Source organism: Elaeis guineensis, unplaced genomic scaffold, assembly GCF_000442705.2.
Source record: "Elaeis guineensis isolate ETL-2024a unplaced genomic scaffold, EG11 Super_Scaffold_1000265, whole genome shotgun sequence".
Taxonomy (NCBI): domain Eukaryota; kingdom Viridiplantae; phylum Streptophyta; class Magnoliopsida; order Arecales; family Arecaceae; genus Elaeis; species Elaeis guineensis.
Window position 1 is genome coordinate 15,001 of NW_027332432.1, and position 13,657 is coordinate 28,657.

The window sequence follows — 13,657 nt, forward strand, 5'->3', positions numbered from 1 at the left end:
TGAAAATGCTGTACGAAATGAAATGTCACAATTTTTTTTATACATGTCCAAGTAATGGGAAACAAAAAATATCTTTTACATATCCACCTAGTTTATCGACTTTTTCGGAAATGATAGAACGGTCTTTGTACACGACAAAAAATATCCCATGGAGACCTGTATAATTATTGGGTTTATACCAATGAACAAAAAAAATAATAAAAATATTGATACATAAAAAAAATATAAGAATAAATAAGATGAGATTCGCCCCCCCCATATATCTGATCCTTCACCTATAAGGGAACTTGTAAGACCAACTCCGTTTGTAATTCCATCAATTATATGTCTATCAAAAAACTGAGTTAGCTCGGTTATTCCTCTTATACCCATGGCTAAAACTCTAGTATAAAAAATATCTATGTAACCACGATTATATGACCAATTGTATATAATATTTTTATTTGGTCCAAGATAATTCTCTTAGGGCTCCCTTTTACAAATGAATTGATTAAGTCCAAATTCTGGAAAAATGAATAAACAGACCCATATATAATATATGCTATGAATAATCCAAAAAGGCTATACTTACTGAAAAAATGGAATTTGTAAAAAATTCATACCAATTCACAGAATAATTCGAGTTTGGATGGAAAAGATTTTGGGATGGGGTTAACCATTTCGATAATATATCAGAATCCATTACTCCTTGATCAAAAGAAATTCCTATTGATCCAACGAACAAAGTAATAGTACCAATACAAGCAGAGGAAATAGCATGGTATTGTCTGATTCGTGAGGATACATGGAAGTATATTTATTTCCAAAGTAAGTACTAAAGTATCGTATCTTATCATTATCAAAAATTTGATATGTATCTTTTGAAAAAAAGTGGACCTTACTATTCATTGTTGATAAAAGTAAATTTTTATTGACTGTTTTTGGTGCTTCTTTTCCCCATAGAGATATTGAATAGAACGAGTTACTTTTAGTGCTACTGTGATTTTGAAAATAAATGCGCAAATACCCATCAAGGTAAGTAAATATACCCGAAACATATAAAATGCGGTTAATCCTATTGTGAAATAAGGTATTATTGCAAAAATTGGTGAATATAACCAACTATCATTAAGAATTTCATCTTTGGACCAAAAACAAGCAAGAGGTGGAATACCACAAAGAGAAAGTGTACCTAATAAAAAGCAGTTCTTGTAATTGGAACATATCTTGTTAAACCACCCATAAGAACCATATTCTGACTTTTTTCTGGTGAATATCCAACAATAGGTTCCATTGAATGAATAATAGATCCAGATCCCAAAAACAATAAAGCTTTAGAATAGGCATGAGTGATCAAATGGAATAAAGCCGCTCGATAAGAACCTATACCTAGAGCTAACATAATATAACCTAATTGAGACATTGTAGAATAACTAAACTTCTTTTAATGTCTCTTTGAGCAAGAGAAAAAGTAGCTCCTAATAGTACTGTTATTACACCTATTAAAGAAATGAAATTCATTATATAAGGTATGTCTATGAAAAGAGGAATAAGCCGAGCTACAAGAAAAATTCCTGCTGCTACCATAGTAGCCGCGTGTATAAGGGCCGAGATAGGAGTAGGTCCTTCCATGGCATCAGGTAACCATACGTGGAGGGGGAATTGTGCAGATTTAGAAACTGCACCGACAAATAATAAAGAGGCGCACAAAGTAGCAAATAAGGAGCTGACCCCATTATTATGGATCAAGTTATTAGCTATTTCGAACAAATCCCGAAATTCCAAACTACTGTTATCCAATAAAGACCTAAGATTCCTAATAATAAACCAAAATCTCCTACACGATTAGTTACAAAAGCTTTTTGACAAGCACTTGCGGCAATCGGTCGTGTGAACCAAAACCCTATTAATAAATAGGAACACATTCCCACTAGTTCCCAAAAAATATGAATTTGTATCAAATTAGAACTGGTAATAATCCAACATGAAGTATTGGAAAACTCATATAAGCAAAAAATCTCAAATATCCTTGGTCGTGAGACATATAATTGTCACTATAAATAAGAATCACGACTCCAACAGTAGTAATTAGTATTGACATAATAGAAGTAAGTGGATCGATCAAATATCCAAACTCTAAGGAAAAATCAATATCTATGGTCCAAGACCATAGATATTGATAAATAAAACTTCCATTTATTTGTTGAATAGACAGATTGGCCGAAAATCCCATAGCTACACTTAACAAAAAAATACTAGGAAAAGCCCATATACGACGAATATTTTTGTTGCTGTCGGAATAAGTATAAGTCCAAATCCTATTGACATAGTAACTGTAAGTGGAAGAAAAGGTATTATCCATGCATATTGATATGTATGTTCCATAAGAAAACAAACAAATTGAGATTTTTTTTTATTTTATAATTAATAATTGTTTCCGATTCACCAATTCTTATCTCTTTCGAAAAGGATAAACAATAATAATGAAAAAAAAATATAATATATATATATATATATATTATTTGTTATTTTATGTTAAATGTTAAATTATGTTAAATGTTGAAAGTTAAAAAAAAACTATTATTCACAGAATAAAGTATAGATAATGATTAAAAAAAAGGATCTATTCCGAACAATACATGTCTTTCACATACAACGATAAATAAAAATGAGTAACCCTTTTTGAATGGCAGTTCCAAAAAAATGTATTTCTATGTCAAAAAAACATATTCGTAGGAATATTTGGAAGAAAAAAGGATATTTAACTGCAGCAAAAGCTTTTTCTTTAGCGAAATCGGTTTCTACCGGACATTCAAAAAGTTTTTTGTGCGACAAACAAATAATAAAGTCTTGGGATAATCGGAATTGACATAGCCCGAAGAACTGAAAATTTTTTAAGATGAACGATTCACATTAATTAATGTATTGAACTACTCAATATTAGTTATAACTAGCTGCGGTATGTAGAATAAGAGTTTTCTGTATATTGGGTTCTTATTCTTATTAAGTTAAGAATAGTATTTTTCCCTATCCATTAACTATTCACAATAGAAAATCTTAATCCTATTTTTCTATTGTGAATAGTACAATTGCCATAGAAATTTAAACTCTTTTTTTATATGCCTAGCCTAAAACTTAATTGGTTTGGTAAATGTTACCTTATTTATATACATATACACAATGAAGAGTATTAATACTTAATGATACTAAAGTATCGGAATCGTTAGAAAAATTCCAAATGGATTTAGTGATGAAATTGTAATACATATGAGATCTTAGTTATTTGATTTTTTTTTCAATAAAAAAATCAATGTTTTTCATTTTGAATCCGATTTCATCGGATTCAAAATGAAAAACAAATCATCAAAAAAAATAGAAAGAAAAAGGACAATTCTTAATTCTATACCTCGACTGAGAACAAAACTATCGAAATTTCAACTGTATCGGGGAACTTAGTTTATAGTACGTGAAAGTTGATTGTTAAAACTGAACCTAGGACGATACTAACTAAGGATTATTTTATTGAATGAAGATTCAAATATGAATTTAAACGAGTTTTTTTTCATCGATTCTAATGTTTCCTAGACTATATTGAATCCTTGATTCTTGACGATTCAACATGAATTGGATATTATTATTTCAAGTAAGCCGCCATGGTGAAATCGGTAGACACGCTGCTCTTAGGAAGCAGTGCTAGAGCATCTCGGTTCGAGTCCGAGTGGCGGCATCCTCTAAAAGAGGCGCAATGTATCCTATAATGTATTTAATTCCCGATTTCAATCCTGTAATGTAATAGGAGGCACTTTTTCTATGATATTTGTAGCTTTAGAGCATATATTAACTCATATCTCTTTTTCGATCATTTCAATTGTAATTACGATTCATTTCATGAACTTATTAGTCTACGAAATCGTAGGATTACGTGATTCATCGGAAAAAGGGATGATAGTCACCTTTTTCTCTATAACAGGATTATTAATTTCTCGTTGGATTTCTTCGGGACATTTTCCGTTAAGTAATTTATACGAGTCATTAATCTTCCTTTCATGTAGTTTATTTATTATTCATATAATTTCCAAGAAATCGAACCATAAAAATAATTTAAGCATAATAACTACCCCAAGTACTATTTTTACTCAAGGTTTCGCTACGTCGGGTCTTTCAACTGAAATGCATCAATCCGCAATATTAGTACCTGCTCTACAATCTCAGTGGTTAATGATGCACGTAAGTATGATGTTATTGAGCTATGCAGCTCTTTTATGCGGATCGTTATTATCAATTGCTCTTCTAATCATTACATTTCGAAACAACATACATTTTTTTGTAAAAGAAAAAATTTCTTAATTAGACCATTTTTCTTTGGTGAGATTAAATACTTGAATGAAAAAAGAAGAAGGGTTTTTAAAATTAAAAACCCTTCTTCTTTTTCATTTCGAAATTATTACAAATATCAATTGACTCAGCATTTGGATTATTGGAGTTATCGTATGATTAGTTTAGGGTTTACTTTTTAACCATAGGCATTCTATGTGGAGCAGTATGGGCCAATGAAGCATGGGATCTTATTGGAGTTGGGATCCGAAGGAAACTTGGGCATTTATTACTTGGACCGTATTCGCGATTTATTTACATACTAGAACAAATCAAAGTTTACAAGGTACGAATTCGGCACTTATAGCTTCTATAGGATTTTTTATAATTTGGATATGCTATTTTGGGGTCAATCTATTAGGAATAGGTTTACATAGTTATGGTTCATTCACATTAACATCTAATTGAATAAGCTACATGAAAAATACATAAGAATATCGTCCCATATATAACGAAAGTTTGCTTGTTCGAGTTTTTGTTTTGACAGGTTGTCAAAACAAAAACTCGAAATGCATCTCATTACAATTCTAATTCACTTTATTTTTTGCATTGTACAGCGAACGATTTTAAAAAAATTTTTAAATTAAAGAATTATAAGACTTTTTGTCTCATTAATGAAACACTATCTATAAAAGTAATTAGATAGGATAGCTTGTACCCTGTCAACTGATAACGAGAGAACGAAATCAGGATAAATACCAATCCCTATTATGGGTAGAAAGATACAAATTGAAACAAATAGTTCTCGTGGTCCAGAATCAAAAAAATTAGAGTGTGGAACATTGAATAGTTTGTATCCATAGAACATCTGACGTGACATAGATAATAAATAAATAGGAGTTAATATCACTCCAATTGCCATTACAAAAGTAATTAGTATTTTTGGTATTAAAAGATATTTTGGACTAGTAATTATTCCAAAAAATACTACTGATTCCGCAACAAAACCACTCATTCCTGGCAATGCAAGAGAAGCCATCGAGAAACTACTGAACATGGTAAATATTTTTGGCATTGGGATGGATATCCCTCCCATTTCGTCGAGATAAACAAGACGTATTCTATCACAACTCGTTCCCGCCAAGAAAAAAAGTGCAGCACCAATAAATCCATGAGAGAGTATTTGTAAAATGGCTCCATTGAGTCCCATGTCGGTTATAGAACCAATTCCTATAATTGTAAAACCCATGTGAGATACAGAGGAATAGGCTATTCTCTTTTTAAAATTGCGTTGACCGAGAGAAATTAAAGCTGCATAGATTATTTGCATCGTTCCAACTATTACCAACCAGGGAGAAAATATAGAATGAGCGTGGGGTAATAATTCCATATTGATCCGAATCAATCCGTATGCTCCCATTTTTAATAAGATTCCAGCTAGAAGCATACATGTACTGTAATGTGCTTCTCCATGGGTATTTGGTAACCATGTATGCAGGGGTATAATCGGCGATTTGACAGCATAAGCAATAAAGAAACCAAAATATAATATTATTTCCAATGCCACAGGATATGATTGATTAGCTAATCTTTCAAAATCTAATGTTGGTTCATTGGAACCATATAAACCCATACCTAGAACTCCTATTAAGAGAAAAATAGAACCCCCTGCCGTGTACAAAATAAACTTTGTAGCCGAGTAGAGACGTTTTTTCCTCCCCACATGGATAAAAGTAAGTAAACAGGAATTAATTCTAACTCCCACATGATGAAAAAAGTAAAAGGTCTCGAGAAGAAAATGATCCTATTGACCGCTGTACATTGCTAACATCAGGAAATAGAACAATTGCGAATTTCGCGTAACTGGCCAAGCTGCTAAAGTAGCTAAAGTAGTGATAAATCCTGTCAGTAAAATGGGTCCTATGGAAAGTCCATCGATTCCCAGTCTCCAGTGAAAATCAAAAATATCTATCCATTTATAATCTTCTTCCAATTGGATTAATGGATCGTCCAATTGGAAATGATAACAGAATGCATAGGTTGTTAGAAGGAGTTCTAATAAGCATATACAAATAGTATACCATCTAAACATCTTATTTCCTTTATGAGGAAAAAAGAAAATTGAAGAACCCGCGAATATCGGCAAAACTACAAGTATTGTTAACCAAGGAAAATAACTCGTGATAAAGACAAGATATGTTTTGACCAGAAAAACCCGTGCTCGAAATAATAAATTTTATCGAGCACGGGTTTTTGTCGGTAAAGAGGAATCAAATGATTCAAGTGGAGTTTTTTGTAACGTATCAATAAGATAGACCCATGCTGCGAGTTGTTTCATCACATAAATAAACACGGACACTCAAAAAATCTGTTGGGCAGGCGGATTCACATCTCTTACAACCTACACAGTCTTCGGTTCTTGGTGCGGAAGCAATTTGCTTAGCTTTACATCCGTCCCAAGGTATCATTTCCAATACATCTGTGGGGCAGGCTCGTACACATTGAGTACACCCTATACATGTATCATAAATTTTTACTGAATGTGACATTGGATCTATAAATTCCAGTTTTGAGCATAAAAAATTTTCGATCTGGTAAAATTAGTAGTAAATGAATCATACATTTATATTGTAGACACCAGACGAAGCGGTGGTTTATCAAAATTTTAAGAATCAATATATTTCTAAACCTGTTCATGAGAAAAGTCCAAGAGACTTTGATTTCTCTTTCAACAACCATGATCATGCGAGTTGCACATGTGAATTCAAATTGACCAACAAATTGGTCAATATTTCAATATTAATTCAAAGTATTTATTCAATATGAAAATATTTATTATTCAATAGTAAATTAATTCAATACTAAAAATATATATATATTTTATATTTATATTTTATTTATATTTATATTTTATATATTTATAATAATATAATAATAAAAATCAAAATAATAAAATTATAATAATAATAAATAAGTATATTAATTATTATATAAGTATATTAATTATTATTTAATTATTATATTATATAATAATTAAATAATTATAATAAATAATATGATAATTATAATAAAAATATAATAAAAAAATTAATAATAACATATTAATTCTAATAAAAACGTATTAATTCTAATAAAATTAGATTAGAATAAATTGATATTATATTAATAATATTATATTAAAAATATCAATTTATAAATAAATTGATATTTTTAATATAATATCTAATAGATTAATATTCTATGTGATATTATGTATCTTATGATCATAACTAATTATTCAACAAATTCGATTGATTGATACGAGTTGATTTTCTGTTACGATGGATTGATGAAACAATAGCTAGCCCAATAGCCGCTTCAGCAGCCGCAACAGCTATAACAAAGATTGAGAAAATGTCGCCTTTTAATTGGCGACTATCAAATATATCAGAAAATGTTACGAGATTGATATTAACCGAATTGAGTATAAGCTCAAGACACATAAGTGCTCTAACCATCTTTCGACTTGTGATCAATCCATAGATACCGATAGAGAATAAATAGACACTCAAAAAAAGTACATGCTCGAACATCATTGACTAACTCCTTATCAATCTCGATTCATTTTAATATGAACAACAATTCAACCGATTCGATTGATTAGAATAGAACGATTACAGAATAAAAGAAGGTATTGGCAATAGATAGGTTTAATTAAAAACCTTATAAAAACCTTAAACCTTTCCATTTATTTTATTTATTTAGAATTTATAAATCTTAGAATTTAAATCTTAGAATTTAATTCTAAGTATTTGTTATTGACGAGCCATAGTAATTGCACCTATCAAGGAAACTAAAAGAATTATGGAAATGAGTTCAAACGGAAGATAAAAATCTGTTGATAAATGAATACCAATTTGTTGAATGTTACTTATTAGGTCCTGTTCCATAATCTGGCTTGATCTTGTAGTCCAAAAAATTCCGTACCATGACGTATCTGGGATAATAGTAATTAGTGAAAAAAGAATACTTGTACAAACCAGTGAAGTGACCCCATCTCCAATGGTCCAAAAATAGGAATCATTGGAATATTCTGAACCATTCATGAACATTACAGCAAATATGATTAAGACATTTATAGCTCCAACATAAATAAGGAGCTGTGCGGCAGCTACAAAATAGGAATTCGATAGAATATAGAATAAGGATATACAAACAAGAACCAATCCCAACGAAAAGGCAGAAAAAATGGGATTGGTAAGTAATACTACTCCCAGACCTCCTAATATAAGAACTGATCCAAAAAATACTACAAGAATATCATGTATTGGTCCAGGTAAATCCATTATTAAAATAATAAATTAATAAATAAGTCGAAATATTTCATGACCTTACTGAATGGTCCAGGAAAGGAAAAGGGGTTGCCCCATTTTTTTCTTGTATATGATACATTCCTAATTGAATTAAAACTTTTTTTTTTATATCTATTAATGTAGATATAGATAAAATTATCGAGAAAAGAGTAATGGGGATTGTATATTTCGAAATCATCACGAAAAATATATTCTCAGTTTAAATCAAAGAATAATTCTCAACAATCAATAATTATTAGTTATTATTTGTAGTTACTGACCAAACAAAATAAAAAAAGCTTGGGTCTTTTATATCAAAACAAAATTTTAGTAATTGGTAATCGTTCTTGAATCAAAGGGTTTATCTTTGTCTATTTTGATTTGAGTCGAATTCATAACTGTTTGAATTGTATAATCTCCAATTATTGACATTGGTAACCGACCCAAAGCAATTTGATTATAATTCAATTCGTGACGATCAGAAGTGGAAAGTTCATATTCTTCAGTCATTGATAAACAGTTTGTTGGACAATACTCGACACAATTACCACAAAATATACAGACCCCAAAATCAATACTATAATTAAGCAATTGTTTTTTTTTAATATCTCTTTCAAATCTCCAATCTACAACGGGTAGATCTATCGGGCATACACGAACACATACTTCACAAGCAATACATTTATCAAATTCAAAGTGGATTCGACCACGGAAACGCTCTGATGTGATCGATTTTTCATAAGGATATTGAATAGTTATAGGTAAACGATTTGTGTGGGATAAGGTAATTACGAAACTTTGACCAATATACCTTGCAGCTCGTATTGTTTGTTGACTATAATTCATGAACCCAGTCACCATAGAGAACATATTGTAAATATCCAGGAATAAATTGATGTTTCTTTCTCTTGTTTGAAAGAGGTTATGAATCTGGAATATCGTTATCGTATTTTCTTATTTATAGTGAAACAAGTTGGGAAGAAGTTGTCAATAATAGATTACCTAAAGAAATAGGTAAAAGAAATTTCCATCCAAGATTTAATAGCTGGTCCATTCTTATCCTAGGCAAAGTCCACCTTGTTGTGATAGGAATGAACAGAAACAAATAAGCTTTAGCTAATGTAATAAAGATACCAACTGTAATTCCAAAAACTCCGGCCATTTTATTTATTCCGAAAAGTTCAGGAATAGATATGTACGGAATAGAAAAATTCCACCCACCTAAGTAAAGAACTGTTACAAATAATGAAGAAAGTAATAGATTTAGGTAAGAAGCAATATAAAATAAACCGAATTTGATACCTGAATATTCGGTTTGATAACCTGCTACTAATTCCTCCTCTGCTTCCGGTAAATCAAATGGCAATCTCTCACATTCGGCTAGAGAAGAAATTAGAAAAACAATAAACCCTATAGGTTGACGCCACAGATTCCACCCCCAAAAACCATATTTTGACTGTGCTTCAACTATATCAACTGTACTTGAACTATTAGATAATCATAGTCGATAATAACATCACTGTTCCCATCGCTATTACAAAACCGTACATGAAACTTCAGCTTCATACGGCTCCTCTATGGCCACAAATAAATGTAAGGACTGGTTCGGTATTTTCACCCTCTTTGGAGGATAGATCGAATAAAGATACGTCGGAGAGTCCCAGTCCCAAATTAGACCAATGGAATTCTGTCCGCTAGAATAAGAAAAAGTGCTTCCGAATTGATCTCATCCTTATAATGATAATTTTTCTTTGTTCGGTAATAACTTAATCTTTCAATAAAATATTCGTTATCAATATATATATGCATTAGTTCATGAATAATGATAAGAATTCCGTATGTATGAATACGGATATAGGAAAGAAAGAATAAATAAAGATCTTTTTTTATTTTATAAAAATTTTTATTCATTCATTCGATTATTGCATTCCATTTCTTTTGTTCCTCTTCTTCTGTCTCAGAAGAAGGTATTTAGAAAAAAATAAAGGATTAATTCGTTCTTGATAGTCATTTCTTTAATCAGTGAATAGGAGCATACTCGAGATCGGAATCGTAGGGAGATACTTCTTGATCATTTCTACCAACTTAAAGCCCTTATTATGATTCGTTTTATGCAGAAATATCTCTTTTTTTGATACCTTACATTATCCCCATTACTAATCCTTTGTGTACCTTGGTGTTCCTAACTGTCCACCGATTTTTGATTGATCCCCGGTATGTTAATACATACAAGGCAGTAGTGGAAACTCCACACAGTTGATCTTTTGCACCCGCTTCAAGATATGATGACTAATCAAAGAATCTCAATCTTGGGGTAAACAGTTTACGCTGCTTATGTTTACTTTAATTTCATTCTTGTACATAGGGAATGAGATTTTCTCTTCTTACTGCAAATTTATAAGCTGTTTTGTTCACTCATATAACTATCTGGTTTAACTCATCGATGAATAAAAAAAATATCTATTCAATACATTCAACCTCTTTTCTTTATTTATTTCTAGGAAAGAGGTAAAAGTTCATGTTCCAACGAATCACACGTAGAGATATTGATAACACACATAGAGTTAATGGTATTTCATAACTAATAGATTGAGCAGCAGCTCGTAAACCACCTGAAAAAGAATATTTATTATTCGATCCATATCCTGACATAAGAAGCCCAATAGGGGCGATACTTGAAATGGTGATCCATAAAAAAACACCTATACTGAGATCACCTAAAACAAGGCGGTATCCAAAAGGAATTACTAAATAACTTAGTAGAATTGATATGACCGCTATAGACGGTCCGACACTAAACAAACGAATATCTCCTCTAGATGGGAATAGGTCCTCCTTAAAAAGTAATTTAGTCCCATCCGCTAGAGCTTGAAGAATTCCCAACGGACCAGCATATTCAGGCCCAATACGTTGTTGTATCGTTGCAGATATTTCTCTTTCTAACCACACAATTACTAGTACCCCTATTATGATTCCAAATATAAGGGTAAAAATGGATACAAACATCCATATGAATCCATAGATTTCTTTTATGGATTCCGATGTAGAAAAAGAATTGATAGCTTGTACTTCTGTCGTATCAATTATCATTTCAACGATCAACTTCTCCCATAATGATATCTATACTACCTAGTATCGTCATGATATCAGCCAATTTCATTCTTTTAACTAGCTGAGGAAGAATTTGCAAATTGATGAAACCGGGTGGACGAATTTTCCATCTCCAGGGGAAAATGCTATTATCCCCTATCAAATAAATTCCTAATTCTCCTTTTGGGGCTTCTACTCTGACATAAAGTTCTTGTTTCGACAATTCAAAATTGGGTGAAGGTTTTTTACTAATAAATCTATATTCAAAATCATTCCATTCGGAATTTTTTGCTCTATCAAAGCGTCGGACTTCTAAATTCTCATAGGGACCTCCAGGAATTCCTTCTAGAGCCTGTTGAATAATTTTTATAGATTCCCCCATTTCACCTATTCGTACTAAATAACGAGCTAATGAATCTCCTTCTTTTTGCCATTGGACTTCCCAATCGAATTCATTGTAACACTCATAATGATCAACCTTACGAAGATCCCATTGGATTCCAGAAGCTCGTAACATTGGTCCTGATAAACCCCAATTTATTGCTTCCTCTCCACCAATAATGCCCACTCTTTCAACTCGTTCCAAAAAAATGGGATTCCGTGTAATAAGTTTTTGATATTCAACAACTCCTGTTAAAGAATAATTGCAGAAATCCAAACATTTATCTATCCAGCCATGAGGTAGATCAGCAGCTACTCCTCCGATGCGGAAATAATTATGCATCATTCGCATACCTGTGGCGGCTTCGAATAGGTCATATAACAATTCTCTCTCTCTGAAAATATAGAAAAAAGGAGTCTGTGCACCGATATCTGCCATAAAAGGTCCAAGCCATAACAAATGAGAAGCTATACGACTCAGCTCCAGCATAATTACTCTGATATAACTGGCTCTCTGAGGTACTTGAACATTTTCCAATTGTTCTGGTGCATTTACCGTTATTGCCTCTGTGAACATAGTAGCTAAATAATCCCAACGTGTTACATAAGGAAGATATTGTATAATTGTTCGGTTTTCTGCTATTTTTTCCATTCCTCTGTGTAAATATCCCAATATGGGTTCGCAATCAATAACATCTTCACCATCGAGAGTAACGATCAGTCGAAGAACACCATGCATTGATGGGTGGTGAGGGCCCATATTGACTATCATGAGATCTTTTCTTGTAGCCGGTATAGTCATATTTTTTCTTCCTTAATTCATTATTCCACGAATTCCTCAAAACGAGGTTCATCAAAATGAAAAATCTAATAAAATAACTATTAAAAAAAAAATTCAAACGATTAAATTAACGAGTTTTTGGTTCCCGAATATCCAACTGATCCATTAATTTCTTATAACGGACTCTATTTTTCTTTGACAAATAAGCCAGGAGCCGTTGACGTTTTCCCAGAATTATTCGTAGACCTCTTTGGGATAAAAAATCTCTTTTGTGCAATTCCAAATGGGAAGTAAGTCTACGTATCTTACTGGTGAAACTTAATACTTGAAATTCAACAGAACCCTTGTTTTCTTCTTTTTCTTCTTGTGAAATAACTGAGATGAATGAATTTTTGATCATAAAAAAATTTTTCTATCTTTTTTTCTTTCCCATGGATTTATTTTACTTTACCGAATCGATCAGGAAAAATAAAAATAATAATCTTTATGCCAGTTATTTTAATCTAGTACACACCAAAATTTGGATTTTTTCCTTTCTTTTCTATTCTATCCAAATTGAAAATTTGGATAGAATAGAAAAGAAAGAGAAAATACATTTCTACATTCATGGAAGAGAATGATTTCTTTGTACCTAAAAAGATTCTGCCGATTTCGTCCTAGATCCAATTGAGTTGATACGCCATTAAATCCGTGTCATGTACCAGAATGTAATACAGCGTATATGTATATCTTTCGGCTTTCATCTACCGAAAAATATCACAGATATATAGGAAATATACAA